Source organism: Camelus dromedarius, chromosome 6 (genome assembly GCF_036321535.1).
Source record: "Camelus dromedarius isolate mCamDro1 chromosome 6, mCamDro1.pat, whole genome shotgun sequence".
Classification (NCBI taxonomy): Eukaryota; Metazoa; Chordata; class Mammalia; order Artiodactyla; family Camelidae; genus Camelus; species Camelus dromedarius.
The window spans coordinates 65,879,722-65,899,362 of record NC_087441.1 but is presented as its reverse complement, the minus strand read 5'-3'; the positions used below and the strand labels follow the sequence as shown (position 1 = coordinate 65,899,362).

The 19,641-nt window shown below is 37.8% G+C and overlaps 1 long non-coding RNA gene across 1 annotated transcript in view; it reads left to right on the top strand.

The window, feature by feature from the left end:
• Positions 1-2,082: 2,082 nt before the first annotated feature.
• LOC116154329 (uncharacterized) overlaps positions 2,083-19,641 on the top strand; it is a 362,636-nt gene continuing 345,077 nt past the window's right edge. Inside the window, exons 1-2 of the long non-coding RNA XR_010381471.1 lie at positions 2,083-2,201; positions 14,680-15,013. This is a non-coding gene — a long non-coding RNA (uncharacterized LOC116154329). The remainder of the gene's footprint in view (positions 2,202-14,679; positions 15,014-19,641) is intronic.

Below are 19,641 nucleotides of genomic sequence, written 5' to 3'. Positions count from 1 at the left end.
ACTGACACAGGGAAATATTTTAATTTCCATATGCTTTGAGTAATTATATTTTAATATCTTTTCCTTCTCAGAAGTGGTAACTTATTTTTTAAGAGATTTCAATAAATTTAAATTTGTTCTTTTTCTAGATCTATTAAGGAACTTGTAGATACTGTAATTGAGCTATATTTATTACTAGCTGAGACATAATTAATCATTTTTGTAAAACACTGATGGTCTGGGCTCTTGGTTTTGCGGTTAAATTTTTAAATTTCTGTATCTCTTATTGAAAAGATCATGAGTGCTACACTTTATTCATATATGCTTGACAGACTATGTGAAATGCCACACAGTTCCCTCGTCTGGATTACAGGATTTCTCTTAATGACTAGGAGTGATGGTGGAAGAAGGCCATCAGCTATCAGCCTCTTTGGGGGCTATGTCAAACTCCTGCCCTGAGCAGCTGCCATCCCATCGCTGAGCAGCATGGGGTGTGAAGGCCCAAGCATCTCTGCAGGGCCTTCTGGCTCTGGAGCTCCTGGGGGGTCAGTTCAGGGTGCTGGGGGTGCTGGGATTGCAGTGCAGCTCAGTTTTTCTCCTGCTCACTCCTCCCTCCCAAGGGCCTTGATCCCAAAGAAACCCTCCAATCTCAGAGGGTGCTGCCTGGGAACTCGAGCTGTGAAATCTGCCCATTGACTCAGAGGTCAAATGTCTCCATGGCATTGAATACTGACAGTACGTACGTTCTAGCAGCTATCACTACATTGACATTTATTCTGGTCAATTAATCGATGTCAATATTAATGAAGATAGAGCATTTTGATATTACTAATATTTTCTGAATCTCCAAAACAGTCAGCTTCATCATTTCATCAGGGTTAGCAGATAAATAATATGGCAGATAATTGAACTCATCAGAAAAAGAAAACAAATCTAATCACATTTTTCTTCAGTGACAGTCTTGGCACTCTTTTGACCTGCAGATTGAGTATGCTGTGGTCTGATTTTAAACAAAGGAAAAGATGAAACTGACGCTTGTTAATCATGCTGGAACTTCTAAAACAGCTGTTGCCATGGGGGATATTGTCCCGGTATTTCTTTTGAATTTTACATGAGGACATTTACTCCCTCTTTGGCGTTGCAAATTACAAGAGTGATTGAGATAGTTCTAAAACATGTAGCTTTCCTTTCCTATTTGAATGCACACCATTGCTATTTGGCATCCATTTGAGGTAATACCTTTTCAGCAAAGCAAGGAAAAGGCTGTGAACTGTAATTGCTCACTGAAAACGTGTTTGATTATTAGCACAATTTCTCAAGCAAGCTGTACAGAATAGAAACTGTGCTTAGGGAGTTCATAAAACAATACCGCTGTTTCTCCAGCAAGTTTTTCCAGGTGCAGCGTCAGCCCCTCGCAAGCAAAATCTACAGTTTCGGTAGAGAATGAGTCCTGTGCATCTATCAAAGGTCAAACCCAAAAGAAACAAGATTAAAAATTCGGCAGGAGACAGAAATCTGGACGTGCACCAAACAACTTTTCATCAGCGTGTCTGCCCAGGAGGTAGCATTTTCCAGTGGCCTCCTCCTCCTTCTTCATTTTTTTTTCTGTAGAAATGAGCTCAAGGGCGGTGTTCCCAGGCGCTGTAACAAAACGAACTCCTTTAGGCACGAAGAAGCATTCATTAAGTGATATTGTTTGTTAAAGGTATCTTAGTAGCTCCACTCCCTCAAGTCAGTGTCAAACCTAGTGAAAAACCAATTCTAGCAAATTTCTCTGCGGCTCACGTGGGGACTCGCGGGTGTGATTTTCCTAACGTCGCAGGACCTGGGTCAGGCGGGCTGAGTAGATGTAGGGAGAGAAAGTACTATTATATATGCTGACCTCTTTTAGGGAAAGGGCAGAATTTCCGAACTCATTAACTGGTGCCTCTCCTTCGTTTACTTGCTACTTCATGCGCCCTCCAGCTCCCTTTGTGGATGCGGAAGCCCTGAAGGTGGGCGGAGCAGGCCCAGCGCTAGCAGAGGGCGGGTGCCCCGGCGGGCCGGAAGCCAAGGGGGCGGCCACCGGCTCACGGGAAGTGTAAACTCGGCTTCCGGATGCTGGCCTGAGTCTCAGCCGGATGCTCCTGTCAGGTAGGAACATCTGGAAGTCAGAGACAATGAAAACACACAAGGCTCAAGTGTTTTGCCCCGAGCAGTGTTTACAGGAACAGGAAAGCCTGGTGAGTCATCTTTTGTTTTTAAATGGGAACTACCAAGAATTCATACGTGCTCATTGCAACTTCATGCATTTATATTGACCAAGCATTGAATGTTAATGCGTTCAGAGGATGACATAGGAACAGTATGCTGCTTACCAAGTAACTATAATAGAGTGATTTTCAAAAGTCTCATGAGAAAGTGGGGAATTAGAAAGATATTTTGCCCCAATTGTTTCATTTTTATCCACCTAGGTAATAAGGGGACTGTTCCGTATTCAGAAGGCAGCAGGGGGCACAAAGTTCACCATCATCATTACACCATCGGTAACCCTGAATTACAGCAAACCCATTGCAAGTGGCAATTTGTCAATAAGCCGTGATGCAGGCTGTAGCCTGAAGTAAAGGAAAGGAAGCCGGGCTCAAGGAGGAAAGAGGAGAATAGGAGTGAGGCTGGTAGAGAATTTGAGAAGGGCTGTGTTGCTCTCAGAATTCCCTGTCACTCTCCTTCCAATGGGTGTGCGCCATAAATGACTTTAAAGTTATTTCATCCCACGCATTTGCAGAGACCCTCAATTGTCATTAGCAAACTGAATGAGTGAGTCTTCTGTGTATTCATTCAAGTGATGTAAGTATTAAAACAGAAAGGGACCTGTTGGTATGTGTTGAGGAATCTTCCTCTGGGGTGATACTGTTTCATCAATCAGTAGTCCTTGACATACAAAATATAAGGCTTGCTAATTGCTTTGATTCAACTTACATTTCTTATGTTACCTATGAGACCAAGACTGGCTGAATAATGATACACTTTGCCTTCTGTTTTTTTCCAAGGCAGCAGAGTACAATGTTTAAGCACAGACTTTCAAGCTAGCCTGCCTGGGTTTGAATCTGGGCTCAACTACATACTATCTGCTGTATGACCTTTAGCAAGTTACTTAACTTCTCTGTGCCTTAGTTTCCTTATAAGTAAAGTAAAGGTGATAGTGTATTCCTTGTAGGGTTTCTGTGTGGATGAGTTTGTGACAAGTGTGTATTCCTAGAACAGTGTTGAGTCCATAGTCAGTGCTGTCCAAGTGTTTGCTGTCATCCTTGTCATTGTCATCACCATCCATCCATCATCCCCAAACAAATGGTGAGCCTGTCATAACCTGTTGGTATTTAACCTGCGTTTACTTCAGGGAGCACACAAAATAAAGGTTTAAAAATCAGTTCTAGAATTTTCCTGCAAATCATTCTTGTTGAGGAAGTGCTCAATGAATATAAAATATGTGGTGAATATTAGCTATCTAAACTATGCATTCTCCCAGAATATAACCTTAATAGGTTTTTCTACCAGTAGCTAAAGTTGGCACAGTTGGGGAAAAGCATGTGGTGTGTGTGTGTCCTTGAGTAGGTTACTTCACCTCTCTGAGCCTCAGGGTTTAATTTTTTTTTTCATCTTCTTATAAAATAGGAATGAGAATATGAATTTATTATATTCATTTATTCAAAGGCAATATATTGAGTAACTAATATGTATCTTGCATAATCTGGTTTCTGGATGTGTTTTATTCACATTGAGTTCAGTGAACTCAATTTATTTGAATGCAGTGTGGATAAAGCAAGCCTTTGCTGTGCCAATAAATAGATACAAAAGGCATCTTATACATTCAGTGATTAAAAAGTGCCATAGGAATATAAAGCAGAATAAGGGGCTAAAGAGTGATATGGAGCAAGGGGCAGCAGATATGACAGCTTTTCTAACGGTGGATGTTCACATATTTGAAAATTCTCACTGTCATATGTAACAGTGAATTTTCTGACTAGAGCTGGGTGGTGAGGAACTCGCTTTTAAAACTGTCCATGGGCACACGAGGCTCTTCTCCAAGTACGTTCTTTCTGGAGCTCCCATAGCATGGCTTGTGATATGCTGGGAGCCAGGGCAGACGGGCTTTGGAAGATAGCTACTGCCCACCATGTAAGAAGTATGGATGACTGGGTCCTGGAAAAAAAGGGCATTTGCCCAGGTTTTCATGGCTTCGGTATCTCCTCATGGGGAAAGAAGGTAATGGTGTAATTATTTTGGCAATGAATTGTTTGCTTTGCTCTGAAATTGTTACGGGAGAATATGTTCTTGTCTTGCTCAGAAAAGAATTAAAAAACGAGCCATAGTAAAGTGAAAGCAAGTTTATTCAGAGAGATACACATTTCATAGACAGACTACAGTCCCTCTCAAAAGGGAGAGCGGCCTGGGGATGTGAGGGTGGTGAGTTTTTATGAGCTGGGTAATTTCATATGCTAACAAGTGAGAGCATTATTCCAACTATTTTGGGGAAGGGGTGGGGATTTCCAGGAATTGGGCCACTGCCCACTTTTTTGCCTTGTATGGCCAGCCTGGGAACTGTCATGGCACCCGTGGGTGTGTCATTTAACAGCTTATGTATTACAGTGAACATACGAGGCTCAAGGTCTAGTGGGAGTCAAATCTTCTGTCATCTTGGGTCTAGTGGGTTCTAACTAATTGATGTTGTATCCTCAGTGGCTGTGTCATTCTTTTAATGGTTGTATTCTGCTCCCTTCCCTCTTGTCTCAAAATCACTCAAAATAAACTCAACAATGGAACTGCCAATATTTTCCATGTAGACACTTTCATTCTCACCTTGAAATTCCTTAGCTGAAGCATCAGCTATCCATTGAGTTACCTTTATTTCTACCCTTTAGAACTTTCTCCAGAGAAGTTGGAAATGTCCCAGGGCATTGTAACTTAGAAAGAGCACAGTGCTGTTAGAGACTGTGGCAACTGAGAGTTATTTCTGGGCTATTTGAAGTACTTAATAAAAACTCCAGGACACTTGGCGCCTGAAGCACAGCATATGTGATCTTAGTGTGGAGCTGTTGTTCATCTGGCAAAACCCCATGCAACACAATTGGATTTGTTCCTCAAGAAGTGTCAGCAAGGCACCAAAGGGATTCAGAGGCTGAGCTTTGGTCAGAACTTGTCTGTTTTCTAGAACTCCAGATTGCCCATGACTGGTACAAAAGGCCCCTTGCTGACTGTTCCTCCCAGCATTCTTATGGCAATTTCATCTTTTTGCTGGGCTTTTACTGTTTTACAGTTGAAGAGCTTTCAATGTGTAAATAAAAAATGGAAGTTGGATAAAGAGATTGGACCTGAATTTAGGTCTGTTTTCTTTATTTTCTTCTTAAATGGGGTTGTCTGAATTTCAGACTAGGTTAGTTTGCTTACTTTGGCTGAATTTCTTATTTTCTTTTGGTTGATTAATTCTTGATATTAGATCGTAGTTTGTACTAATATTGTTTTCAGTCATTTCCAAAGAGGTCTTTGGAAATAACTTATTTAGTTTTCAGGGAATATTCTGGATTTCCCCTCCAAATTTATGAGTCTTGTCAATATTACCCAAAACTTGGATGTCTGAACAGGCCTCCCATGTATTATATTCTCCTGGCTTTGCCCTTTGAATGTGCTTGATGGAATAGATCCTGGGTTTTTAGATTTGCAAGGAACAGTAAACCCTGTGTCAGCATAATATTTCTTATGTGTACAATTAGATGAATGATAGAAAATAATTGCTGCAGACTTTATAAAGCTTAAAGTTCTCTTGCGTAAAGGAAATGTGTTAAAATACTTTTAAGTTCTCCTTAAATTTGAGCAACACAGTAAGTCATCACCACCACCAAGCTACCTACTGGGGTTCAGTGCTGTTTTTAATAGAGCTTTCCATTCGGACTTTCAAAAATGCAAGTGGGATGTGGCAGAGTAAATAGTCATTATCTGTTCTTTTCCAGGATCAGATTACATGATAGTTGCTTAGATGATGTCCCATGCAGACTATGTACCTTTGTAAACACGGATTTTAAAATCTCCATAGATATATCCTGGGTTGGGGACGTAGAAAAAATGTCGTCTTGGTTCCTCATAAAAAGGTAAAGGCAAGCTTGTGGATGCTAGAAATGTAAACAGTGACACAGACCTTCTACTGATGGTAATCAGAAAAAAAAATGACCTGATGCCTAGCACCCAAGGTACTAAGAGGCAAAACTAAGTGGAAAATGCCTCCGGAGGCACATGTGTCTACCAGTGCATACTGCAACACTGTTTGCTTCTCTTTCTGTGAGTTTTCCATTAACATCATCGAATATTTATGACCCACTTCCTCCCTTTTCAGAACTGTCAGTTGATTCCATTCAATACTTAATCACTTGGTGCTAAGTACCCAGTTCTTCTGTTGGTGCCCTGGGAGAGATGGAATGCTCAGATCTGAGTCTCATCAATGCCTCTGTTGCTAGTCACTTCCTACCTGACTGCTGGTAGTGTTGAGAGATAGAGAAATGGGGGACAGTTTGCAGAAGATTTCTTTTCGCTTCTTTTTCTAGAGTGGCTACCATGAAGATAAGATAAATCAGCAGCTCCTGTGCAAGGCATTGCCAGCTTATCCCAAGGTAGAAAAGTACCTCTGGAAGTCAAGGACAGAGGGAGAGCCATGCCTGTGTCTGCTCCTGGGTAACTCACTTAATTTCAACCCAAGCAGCCTCTGTACTCTTTCCCTTGTTTGCACTCAGAAAAAAGCTTCTCTCTTACAAATGTGTAACCTGCAAAGTTTATACATATGAAAAACCCTGCAGAGCCCAGCAAAAAGGACCTCAACTCTGCCAGCACCCACCACCCAGTGGCATCGGGGATTCCTGTGGGGGGTTACTTTGAAAGTTTAAGCAAATAGATTGAGGAACAGCTTTTCAGAACCTAACATATTCTTAAATAGATTATAACTAGATTATAAGTAAAATCTCCAAGAAGCTATCTTTAAATTACTTCATGTATTATGTCTAAGAAATTTACAAAAATTCATTCTCCATCTCCCCCACCCCTCCTTCTCAAATTCCATCATTTGATTTATTCTCATAATTGGCTAAATGAGCCATTTTCCTATTCTGCTAGAATGTCTATGAGATGATAAAGAGAAAAAAAATTAATCAAAGGGAAGAATTTGTGGAGGCATATTAGGTTCAGAAATAAATTATTTCAACATGTGAGGTTTTTATTGGGCTGCCAAAGAAAATCCATGCAGTAGGTCACAAGAATAGACTCAGTAGCTGGTAGGCTTAAATTTCTTGGTTTAGAAAAACTTAAGATGGGTGTTCAGATATTACGTTTTCTGAGTTGGGTGGTTTGGAATAGAGTATGTACTTACGAGTGTAATTTCAGGAAATAGATTTTGGCAAGCTTGATTAGAAGTGAATTTAACAGTTATTAGCCTTTGTCATTAATAAATGATGCACTATATTTGGCTATATTTTATTTTAATATTTTAAATTACAATTACTGAGCTAGAAGAAAGGAAATTGAGTTATAGTTACAATAATTTTGTCACAAGCAAGTAATCGTGATTTGGGGGAAATTCATTTAAATTATAGGGGCCTCAGTTTACCAAAGATGAAAATTGTAATGCCTACTTAGGATGCTTTCTGACTTTCTGGCCTGAAGATTCCCCCTCCAGGCAAATTGGAGCTATTTTCACCATTGCTTCAGGTCTGTCCTCTGCTTTCTAATCAGATTTGGCTAGAAATAGTACCACATTTCTGGATGATTTTTAGTTATAAAATTCGTGCTATCACACGGGTAAGCTTTTGCTCCTTTAATAAAAGTTTGAGGGCTTTTGGTGCTATGAACAAGACACATGAACTGCTGCAAGCTCAAATAACTTCTCAAGGTATTCCAGGAAAAAGTACATTGATTTCCTTTGTAGGCAATAAATACTTTCTGTGTTATTCTGAATTATGTGATATTTTAAATTCTTGTTTTACAATTTGAAAAATCTAGTTCTGAAAAGATAATAGCCTTATAGGACAACTAGTAAAACAAAATTAAAAAGCTGCATCAAATTGGTTATGGTAATCAAGAATCAAAAAAGGAAGAGCTAAAACCTCAGGATCCATAAAAAGTCACAGTTTTTAACCCTCTTTTGAATCACAGACCTTAGAAAGTTTCAGAGGAGCTTTGGAAACCCTCTTACAACATCAGGTATTTGTATCCACATACACTTACATGTAGTCTCAAGAGATTCAAAGGCAAAAGGACTACTTCAGGGCTTTCCGTGTCCCAATAGGTGGTCTCTCGGTTTTGGTCTTTGCAGTAATCTTGGTCATCTGTGCTGCGGCATTAGAGGGAAGTAGGGCACTTAGTGACAACTCTTGTTATCCAAATAAGGGAAGAGCATGGTGGCCCAGATAAAACAAAACGATGGAATTCTCAAATCATTTCTCTCTGATCTTGTAACACTTCTTTTAGTGTCGTTGGCTTTGTGCTAATGTTGAAACTTCTGTTTCTCGAGAACAAGCTAGTTGTTGGTTTGCCATATTTGTGGTAAGTTGCTGGGGGAAAGCCAGCTTGAATTTAATATATGCTGTGGATGGTGTACAAAGTCTATGCAAGCTATATGTGGATATTCACGAGCTTTCAACAGGTTTTTATGTATTAATAAGCATTTACTCCAAGGAGAAATCTGAGCACATTCAAAAAAGTTGCGGTAATTTCCATACAGATAGATACACTTTACCACAGGATGTGAATAGACTTCAGAGGGTGGCTACAAATTCCCCTTCCAGATTTTTCAGATCATAGTAACGTTCTATATTTGGAGGTGTATTCTGCTGTGAAATTGCATTGGAAGGAACAAAAGAAAATGTTTGGCCTCTCCCCTCTCCCTCTTCCCCGACCACCTTTTGCTTTTCTCTGTGCTTCTCTGTGGTCATTTTCTCTTCTCAGCTTCTGAAGTCAATTTTAGTCTGGGTCCTACTCAGGGTGTTGTTCTGGAGGATTCTTGGAGACACCCTAAAAGTGAGGCTGAGTCTGAGTCTTATTAGGGTCACAGCTGAGGAAAGTTTTTATATAAATGAAGCCATTTGTGAGGGTTTCTTTGGCCAATGCTTACATCATTCATTTCACTGTGACAACAACATTCTCCCCTAGATACTGTTAACTGCGTTTTATGAAGTGTAAATTGGGACCCTAAGGGGCTGAGCAAATTGTCCCAGCCACTAAGGTTGTAAGGGCAGAGCCAGGTCCAACTAACTGCACGTCTACATCCCCTTTATATATCTTTAGCTTCAACTCTCAGCAAGGTGCCCGATCAATATTTGAATGTTGTTTGAAGGATAGAGCTACCTTCAGAACTGCGCTAGCTTCCTGATGCGGTATCTAGCCAGGCATACTGCTGCTCATCGTCCTCTGCTCTGAACTGGTGATGAGCGATGGGGCTCTTTGAATTAGAGGGGTGGACTCGACAACCCCAAATAGAAACTTCATGTCCTGGAACCTGTATAATTGACTGGCTTCCTCACCAATAAACATTCTTCGAAATTGTAGATACAATAATTTAAGATGTCCATGTATGTCTTTTAGATAATAACATGGCTTTTAATCGAATAATAGAAAATAGTTTTAAAAATACACCAAAGGAAAAAAGAATAGCTGAGACATTTATATAGCCTGGTATAAGAGAATCCCAAGAATATTTTGCTAGAGATACATTGAAGAATTAGGAAATATTATATGTTGACATTTTAGAAATACACTAATACTTTTTTCCCTCTAATGGTGATTTTTTTAAAATCCTGGAAAACATTAAAGTAATTGCAACCAGCTTTCCTGTATCAGTGCATAGTCAAAGCAACATTCTTATGTCTGATATTTAGTTTGGCATTATAACAGTATCTGTATTAGAAAGTTCTCGACTGACTTCCTGTTATGTCTTGAAGCCAAAAACCTTTCAGCAAATGCTATCTTTATTTTTAAAAACTTGATCAGTTTATTTATCATTGGCCATTTCTATTATTCGTTCAAATCTTAAATCCCTTTAATTTTCCAGTGTTTGTGGAAATAGTGGCATACATTGAGGAAGTTACTGGGCTTGGGGTTCTTGAACATACTGAATCCTTTATCACATTCTTCTTGCCTTGGTTGTTGGTTGTACGCCTGGATTAAAAAATCAAAAATAGAAACGAAAATGACAGGTGAGAGACTTTTCATAATTCTATTGCTGTGTAACTATGTTTCTTTCTTGAAATTCCTACTCCTTGAATAATGAATTGGGCAAAATCCTTGCCTGAATGCTGAAAGGAACAGTGGTAAGAAATACAATTGAGAACAAAATGCTTCTCTGTGGAAATCTATATATACAATATATATTGTGCAGCAGTATGTCATTTACCACTTGGATGGTCGTTTCAGGAGGTAGAATTAGGGAATGGGTATCACAAGTTGAGCTTATTGGCTTCGGTATCAGGAATTAGAGTTAGATCTGCCCAAGTTTGTACTTATGTCCCAAGACTGACTCTAAGAACCTGGAAAAGCGTGAAGGCTAGGAATCCATTCACATTTGCTTCAGACTGCAGGGTACTGGCAAATGTTTATGGCTTACTTTGCTTGCTTTGCCTCTGATTTCCTCTAAATACAACTCCCATGACAGAAAGCCAACCCAGACATTCCAGGCTTTTGCTAAAGGTTTGTGAAGCTGGGGGAGCAATGATAAAGAGGCAGTCACAGGGGTAGCAAATGGAAGAAACGTGCTATGTTACTCTGCTATGTTTTGGGGAAAGAGGGACAAAGATAAGAGGACAAGATGATTAAGAGTAGATAATATGCATGGAACTCAGTACACAAGCTGGTTTGTGTCCTGATGTCTCTGTTGTTCTGTGCTTAAGAGAAATCTTCACAAACACTGTCAGGAAAGGAGGTGGTTCAGAGGTTAGTGATCTGTCTATGTTGAGTAGGTGGCTAGAAGAGGAATCCATGAACTATTTGGGGGCAAAGACCAAACCTGGGATTCAACCTCTCTTAGGCTATGCAGATACAAGCCCCTGCTGACACCTGGATCTCAAGTAACCCTAGGTTACTGAAGTTCTTTACTTCTAAGCACTTTTTATGTAGAGATGTTGATGAATTGATGGTGGTCCTCAATAATACTATGCATTGTTTTAATAAGATCATTTTTTTGCCCAAAACTGCCTCTCCTGAACAAAGAAAGACAGATACAGGTTTTGTGAAACTCACTGCTTGTAATGTTTGGAGCCCTCTTTAAGGAACTAATGCAAAATTACAAATATAAAGTACAAAATTGACTACTCATTTAGAGTGAGGAAAGGAAACCGCATTGGAAGAGCTGACAGTTACCACAAACATAATAAAATTCAGAAAAATAACAATATTTGTATTGATAAACTGCCTGATACATTTCTATAATGCTTTTTTCCCCTTTATTATTTTTTGGCTGCATAATCTCTGATTGCCCCCCTTTTTTAAGACTTAAGTTTTTAGAGCAGTTTTAAGTTTATAGTAAAAATTGAGAGAAGGGTACAGAGATTTCTCATGTACCTCCTGCCCCCACACATTCACAGCCTCCTCTGTTATCAGCATCACTCATCAGAGTGGTATGTTTTTTACCAAGGATGAACCTACATTGACACATTATAATCACCTGAAGTCCATAATTTACTTTAGGGTTCACTCTTGGTGTTGTCCATTTGATTGGTTTGGACAAAAGTGTAAGAACATATATCCATAATTATAATATCATACAGATTCTTTTCACTGCCCTTTTCAAAGCCTCTGTTCTCTGCCCAGTCGTCTTTCTCCCATCCCCTGGCAACCACTGATCACTTCACTGTGTCCATAGCTTTGTCTTTACAGAAAATCATACAATTGGAATAATACAGTGTGTAGCCTTCTCAGGTTGACCTCTTTCACTTATTAATATGAATTTTAGGTTCTTCCGTGTCTTTTCTTGACTTGATAGCTCATTTCCTTTAGCGCCTAGTAGTATGGTCTGGAACTACCACAGTTTATTTATCCATTCACCTACTGAAGTACATCTTGGTGGCTTCCAGTATTTGGCAGTTACGAATAAAGCTGCTATAGATATCTGCGTGCAGGTTTTCATGTGGATATAAATTATCAACTTTTTTGGAAAAATACCAAGGAGCACAATTGCTGGATTGTATGATAAGGGTATGTTTAGTTTCTAAAGATCTGATCGCCTCTTTACATGACAACAATTTTCTAATGGCATTTTCTGTAGAAAGGGTAATTCAGTCTTTCCTCTAACATGGCTGAATGAAATTTGTATTTTATCACTGAGAGTTGAGATGCATAAAACAGGCTATTTCGTATGCAGGTGTGCTTCCTGCTTATAGTTGTGTTATAGGTTTGTGTCTGGTAAGTTCTGTTTCTCATGGTTGCCAACAAAAGGGAAAAAAAAGTTGTGTGGTTATTTGCTCTTTGCCATCAAGTGTGTTTCTGTTAGGAGAGGACTTCTGTTTGAGTCCCACTAAAGTACCAATTCCTCTGTGGGCAATGTTACAGGCCTGGTGATTGGAAGAGTTTTCTGCAGATTAGCTTCTGGTTCTATGCATTTCAGGTTGCTTCTCCATAGATGATTCACATGTTTCTTTTGCCAGTTGGGATCGTGGTATATGTTTTTTCATTATTCAACTCATCTTTAAATGTGTAAGCAAAATTTTAATATTTTCTCTCTCTATTCTTACACATTCTTATTAAAATTTTCCTGGCTATTTCATACTTTGTTGCTATTGTGAAGAGCATCTTTTTTCTCCTGGATTGTTTATATATTCATTGCTGGCATACAGAAAAGTTATTACTTTTTGTGTTTTTATTTATTAGTTATTTATTGGTTATTTTGACTTGTTAATTATAATAGTTAAGATAGATACTTTTTGAGGAAGTGTTTTTGTTTGTTTGTTTGTTTACTAAGGGTTTAGATATCAGTGTTAAGCCAGTGGTTTTTGGGCTCATATAAAATAATCATATTTAATCATATTCTTTAAATCTAATTATATGATAAATTTGATTAAAGTATTTCTTTATATTAAGTCATAAATATGTTTCTAAATAAATCCTTTTTGTTTCTGGTTTTTTATTCTTTTAATATTCTGCTGAACTTTCTCCTAAACAATAATGTAGACAGAGATGTAGCTACAAGGTTGTTTATTGCATCAGTATATAAGAAAGCAAAGAGTTATAAACAACCTTAATGTTTAAAACTAGGATATTGGTTAAATAAATAAAAGCATGTATCTCCAGTTGAGACTAGGCAGACAATATAAAGATGTTATAAAACTGTATTTCTGAATATGTTTATATATTTATGTAATTTGGTGAAAAAGTAGTAAGTATGGGATAAGCCCACTAAAAAATTGTGTTTGTGTGTGTGTGTGTATTTGAGTATGTGACTGTGTTTGTGTGTATGTATCTGTCTGTGTGTATATACTTAGAATGATCTGTATTGGAGTTTATCAATGAGGTTTCCTCACCTGAATGGAGATTATATTTTTGTTTTATTATTATTATTTTTAGAAAAATGACATTATAGATTTTTTAATAAAAATTCTCATAAATATCTTATATCAATTGAACAAGAGTACAGTTAATATCCTAATACAGAAGCAACCATTGCTAGCAGTAAATGAATGTCATTGCAGATATCTCTTACATACATATAAATACAAGAGTATGTGGCCAAAAATACTTTTAAAGCTGTAATCATATGTTATAAGCCATTTAAAATTAAAAAAATATTTTTACATTTATGAAAAGAGAATAAATTGAAACTAAATAGATTGTTCAATATCACAATATGGTGTGTATTAGTTTGCTATGGCTGTCATAACAAAATCCCACAGGCTGGGTGGCTTACACAACAGAAATTTATTTTCTCACAGTTCTGGAGGCTGGAAGTCCAAGATCAAGGTGTCAGTAGGTTTGATGTTTTCTAAAGCCTCTGTTCTTGGCTTGTAGATGGCCACTTTCTCCCTGTGTCCTCACATGGTTGTCCTCTCTTTCATTTCTGTGTACTAATCTCTTCTTGTAAGGGCACCAGTCATATTGAACTAGTGCTCATCCTAATGGCGTCTTTAAACTTAACTACCTCTTTAAAGTCCTTGTCTCCAAATACTGTCAAATTCAGAGGTACTGGGGGTTATGACTTAACTTCAACATGTGAATATTGGGGTGAGGGAACACAATTCAGCCCATGACAGGTTCTTTACTGAAAGATACTCTAATTCCTAAACAATCAGTCAGAGGTTAGGAAAAAAGGATTGTAAAAACATCAGAGTGTTGGGTTATCTTTCTAAAACTTATACATTATATGTCTTATACTTCTCCCCACCTTCCTTTCCTTCACCTGTTTTATATATTGCTTTTGAATTGTCAAGATTTATATTATTTATGTTATGTTACTTGGTAAGTATAATTCCTATAGTCAGTTATTAGTTTTATATTTAAATTGGTTCAGTGGCCATTACCAGTCTTAACAGTTTCTCTATTTTATTTATTGTTCCCTTTCTATCATCAAGTAGTATATTCAAGGAAGGTCCATAAGTACTACTATTTCATGAATTCTTTCACAGGGAAGGCTGTCAGCCTGTCTCCAAGATCACAATGACTGGGTGCACTGTTCTTAGGTCTTATTTTATTTCTTTTCCACAGGTGATAAACTGGTCACTTACTAGCCAGTCCAGCTAACTATTGGAGGAGGTCATTGAGAGGATATGGCCTCTGGTTGGTTGACCCTCAAGTTGGACCCAGGCGATCAGAGAGTCCTTACCCTCTCACAGTCCTTGGAATGTATATTCGGCCTACTGTCCTGGTGCTCGCAGCCTTTTGAAGGAAGGGGCCTTGAGTGAGTAAGGTGTTGTTGAGACCATCTGGACCAAGTGTGTGACTGACCCCAGTTAAGGGGCCTCCATATAAACTTTCAGGATTCCAGTGGGCGGGAATGGAAATCTACTCATCTTGCAGCCGCCCAAGACAAGCCTCGTAAGTAAGTTTCCTTGCTTATTAAACCTGCCACCTACCAATCTAGAGTGGTCTATCTCTTCATGTATGGGATCCAGTTTACAAACCAACCCTAACAGACATCCGTTTTCCTCAGTAATAGTTAATACAATTGATTTTGTTGCAGAAATTTAAATGTTGGGAGAATGAAGACAAAAGTTTGGATTTCTGGATTTTCTTAAAAATACCAAAGATCTGGCAATACAGTATCCTGTTGACTGTTTCTTACTCCCTTAAGGCAAAATTGGCTGTAGCTATCTTGTTTTGATTGTGTGTGCTCTCCAATTACTGAATCCAATCAGTTTTATATGTCCTGCCCCATTCTTGTGGGCATTAGAAGTTTGCAACTTCAGCCTTAGAATTGTTTTTGACATTGCTCTGTTATTTCATGGCACTGAGTATTGAACTAGTCATTTCACTATGACTTCCCCATTCATTTCTTGTTGGGTTTAGGAAGGTCTCATGTATTATATTTCCTAAGTTCTTTCATGTTTCAGAATGTCTGCCTGTTGCCCATATTCTGAAATATGTCTGGCTGTAATATATTTTGATATATTATAATTTTTTTCCTTCAGGGTATCAGAGGCTTAGTATGTTGCTGTGGAGAAATCTGCAACCAGCCTGATTCTCTCCTTTTAGTTGATTTGCGTGCTGTATCTGGATGGCAGAAAAAAATCTTTCTTTGTTCTTGAATCTTGATAACACCAGAGTATCTTACAACGTTCATCTTTCTGTGTCTTTATCCTAGTAGGGAAGGTCTGTCCTTTAATCTGTGCTTCTTTTTCCTCTCAAGGACTTTTTAATATTTCTGAATATTTCTTCTGATTCATTTTTTCTGATCACAGGTACAGGAGCATAAAATATCCTCCCCTTACACTGGCTTTGCCCTCTGCCAGCTTTTTTCTAACTTGTTTTTGATATTAATATGATCTCAAGCCTATCTTCTACCCCATTAATACGACTTTTAACTCTTCTTTCTTGCTCTAATTTATCAGAAGATGTGTAATGTTCCCATGCTGGTGTTGCCCTCTCAGTCTGTCTCCGCAGACTTCCTCTACATCCACTCCTACTGTCTCGTGCACTTTCACCGAGTGAATTCTCCAGGTCAGTCTCCACGTCGCCTTTCTCTGAGCTATACTCTTTGGCCGGGGTGTGGTCATCACTTAGTCTTTCTCTAGCCTCAGGTCATGAGAGTGAGGAAGGTGGAAAACTTCTGTTTTTCCTTCTCTGATTTGGGTAAATTTCTCATTTCACAATCTGCTCCATCTCACTGGGGATGCCTTCTCTTCCAAAGCTCTTCAGTTTCTGGTTTGTGGGTGGAGCCCTGATTCGGCCCGTAGAGAGTTCCTTTGAGTTTTTCGTTTTCCTTGTTTCACTCACACATTTCTCCCAACAGTCTTCTGTGTATTCCCCCCTCCTCCTCAGTCAGAATAGGAAGAAATAACACTTCTTGTGGGTTTTAGCCCTGCTCTAATGTTAACTGGGGACCCAGAAGGGTTTCACCTTCTTCTTAATCTCTCAACTTTGGGCTCTTGCAGTTTTTGTTTTTTCTTATTTATCTGCTTGTTTGTCTTCACTTCTGTAGTTTATTGCTGGAGCTCTTCCGTGCCCTCTCTCTTTTCCTCTCCAGCTGCGAGAGGGTGGGTGGCTTTCCCTGGCAGTTTTCTTCTCCATGAGTTCCTTTGGTGGAGATGTTTGCAAAGATGTTCCCTGGACTTGCTTGCCAGCAACCTGTTTTCCCAGCTTCTCTCTATTTTTTGGAATCTTAGTACACTTTTGAGGACTTGGCTGAATCATCTACTTTCCCTATCATCTCTTCTGAGAGATGCAGATAAGATTAAAGGACTTCCTGAACCAAATAAGCATCTTTTATTTATTTGCTTGGCCATCTCTTTCTAAAATCTATGTCATATATTTTTGTTCCTTTCATCAGGTGTTGGACGAGGCAGATTCTCTCATTGTTTACTGTCTTAACTGGGAAGTCTGAACTATTTTGCCATTTTTTCTTTCTTTTTCTTTTCTTTTTTCTATTAGGTGGGCCAATATAGGTTTATTTATTTAAAATTTTTTCTACCACGGGCATATATTTCTTTGGTTAATTATTTTAAAAATTAAAAATATTCTATTGAAATAGATTTTATATTGTTTACTTAGAGTTGTATAACTATGTTTCTAACATATTAGGCCACAGTTTCTTTTTGAGCTACTGATGTCAGTTTCACTACCAGAATTGTGCTGGTTATATATAAAGACACGGAAGTTGAAATATTTTTATGCGTTCTGAAAAAATTTAAACTTCTGGAAATTATTTATTTCTTGAAGATTTTGTTGAATTTACTCATGGATCTGTCTGGTCCCAGTGGCCATTTCAGGGGTACATTTTGATAACTGATTGTTTTTCATGGATATCAGTCTATTTTTTCCTTTCTGAATTAATTTTGGTAATTATCTAGAAAATTACACAATTCAACCAGGTTTTCCATATTGGCATCTCAAATTTTTGTAGTTTTTCTGTCTGTGTTTATAAGGCATTTCTCATTTCTTGTGTGTGCATTTGTATTTCATCTTTTAAATTATTACTTGTTCTAGAATTTTGTTTCTTTTCTGACCTTTCCAAATAACAAAAGCTTAGATTTCTTTATCAAGTCTAGGGTCCCTATTTTCTAATACATTAATTTCCTTCTTTATTTATTGATTTGAATTTGTATATAGCAGAATATCTTTCCCTACATTTTAGGTGGGTAAATATTTTATTGGATTATATCTTTTTACCCCCCCCCTTAAATCTATAGATTTTTACCATTATCTTTTAGCTTTTGATATTTTAGAGGGAAATAAAAGGTCAGTCTCATTTTTGTGCTTTTGTATGTGACATGTATATTTTCTACCTAGATTCTTTTACATCCTCTTGTTTTTCTAAAATAAAAAAAAGGGGAGACATGATGTATCATTATTGGTCTCTTTTTTTTTATTAAAGTATAGTTGATTTACAATATTTTATTATTTTCAGGTTTATAATATAGTGATTCAGTATTTTTATAGATTATATTCCATTTAAAGTTATTATGAAATAATTCCTTTATTTCACTTTGCTTCTACAATATATACTTTATGCTTATTTATTTTATACATAGTAGTTTGTAGCTCTTAATCCCCTACCCGAATCATGCTCCATCTCTTTCCTTCTCCCCAGTGGTAATTACTAGTTTGTTCTCTATATCTGTGAGTTGGTTTCTGTTTTGTTATATACATTTGGTTTAGTTTAGTTTAGTTTAGATTCCACACATAAGTGATAACTGAGTTGTTGTCTTTCTCTGTCTGACTTACTTCACTAATCATAGTACCAGTAGGTCTGTCCACATTGTTGCAAATGGCATAATTGCATTCTTGTTTATGGCTGAGTAATATTCTTGTGTGTGTGTATGTGTGTGTGTGTGTGTGTGTGTGTGTGTGTATGTATGTGTATCTATCTCACATCTTTGTCCATTCATTTGTTGGCTATAGTGAATAATGCTGTGAACACTGGGATGCATGTGTCTTTTCACTTTTTTGTGGGGGGAGGTAATTAGGTTTAGTTAATTAATTAATTAATTTATTGATGGAGGCACTGAGGATTGAACCCAGGATCTTGTATATGCTAAGCAGCAGCTCTACCACTGAGCTATACCCTACCCCTGCATGTGTCTTTTCAAATTAGTGTTTTCATTCTCTTTGGATATAAAACCAGTGGTAGAATTGCTGGATCATATAGTAGTTCTATTTTTAGCTTTTTGAGGAGTCGCCATACTGTTTCCCATAGTGGTTGTTCCAATTTACATTCCCACCAACATTGCACTAGGAGTCCCTTTTCTCCATATCCTTGCCAACATTTGTTATTTTAGGCTTTTTTAGATAGCCATTTTGACGGAGCTGAAGTGATGTCTCATTGTGGTTTTGATTTGCATTTCTCTGATGATTAGTGATGTTGAGCATCTTTTCATGTGTCTGTTGGCCATCTGTATATCTTCTTTGGAAAAATGTTTATTCAAGTCTATTTCACCCATTTTTAAATCAGATTGTTACTTTTGAAATTGAGTTGTATGAGCTGTTTATATATTTTGAATATTAACCACTTATCGGTCAAATGACTTGCAAAATTTTTTCCCACTCAATAGGTTGTCTTTTTGTTTTGTTGATGGTTTCCTTTGCCGTGCAAAAGCTTTTAAGTTTAATTAGATCCCATTTGTTTATTTTTGCTTTTGTTTCCTTTGCCTTAGGAGGCAGAGCTAAAAAAATATTGCTATGGTTTATGTCAAAACATGTTCTGCCTATGTTCTCTTCTAAGAGTTTTAAGTTTTCCAATCTTACATTTAAGTCTTTAATCCATTTTGAGTTTATTTTTGTATATGGTGTGAGGAAATGTTCTGATTTCATTCTTTCATGTGTAACTGTCCAGTTTTGCCAGGACCACTAATTGAAGAGAGAAACTGTCTTTTTGCCATTGTATATTCTTGCCTGCTTTTTCATAAGTTAGTTGATCGTAAGTGTTTGGGTTTATTTCTGGTCTCTCTATTCTGTTCCATTGATCTGTGTCTGTTTTTGTGCCAGTACCATGCTGTCTTGATTACTGTAGTT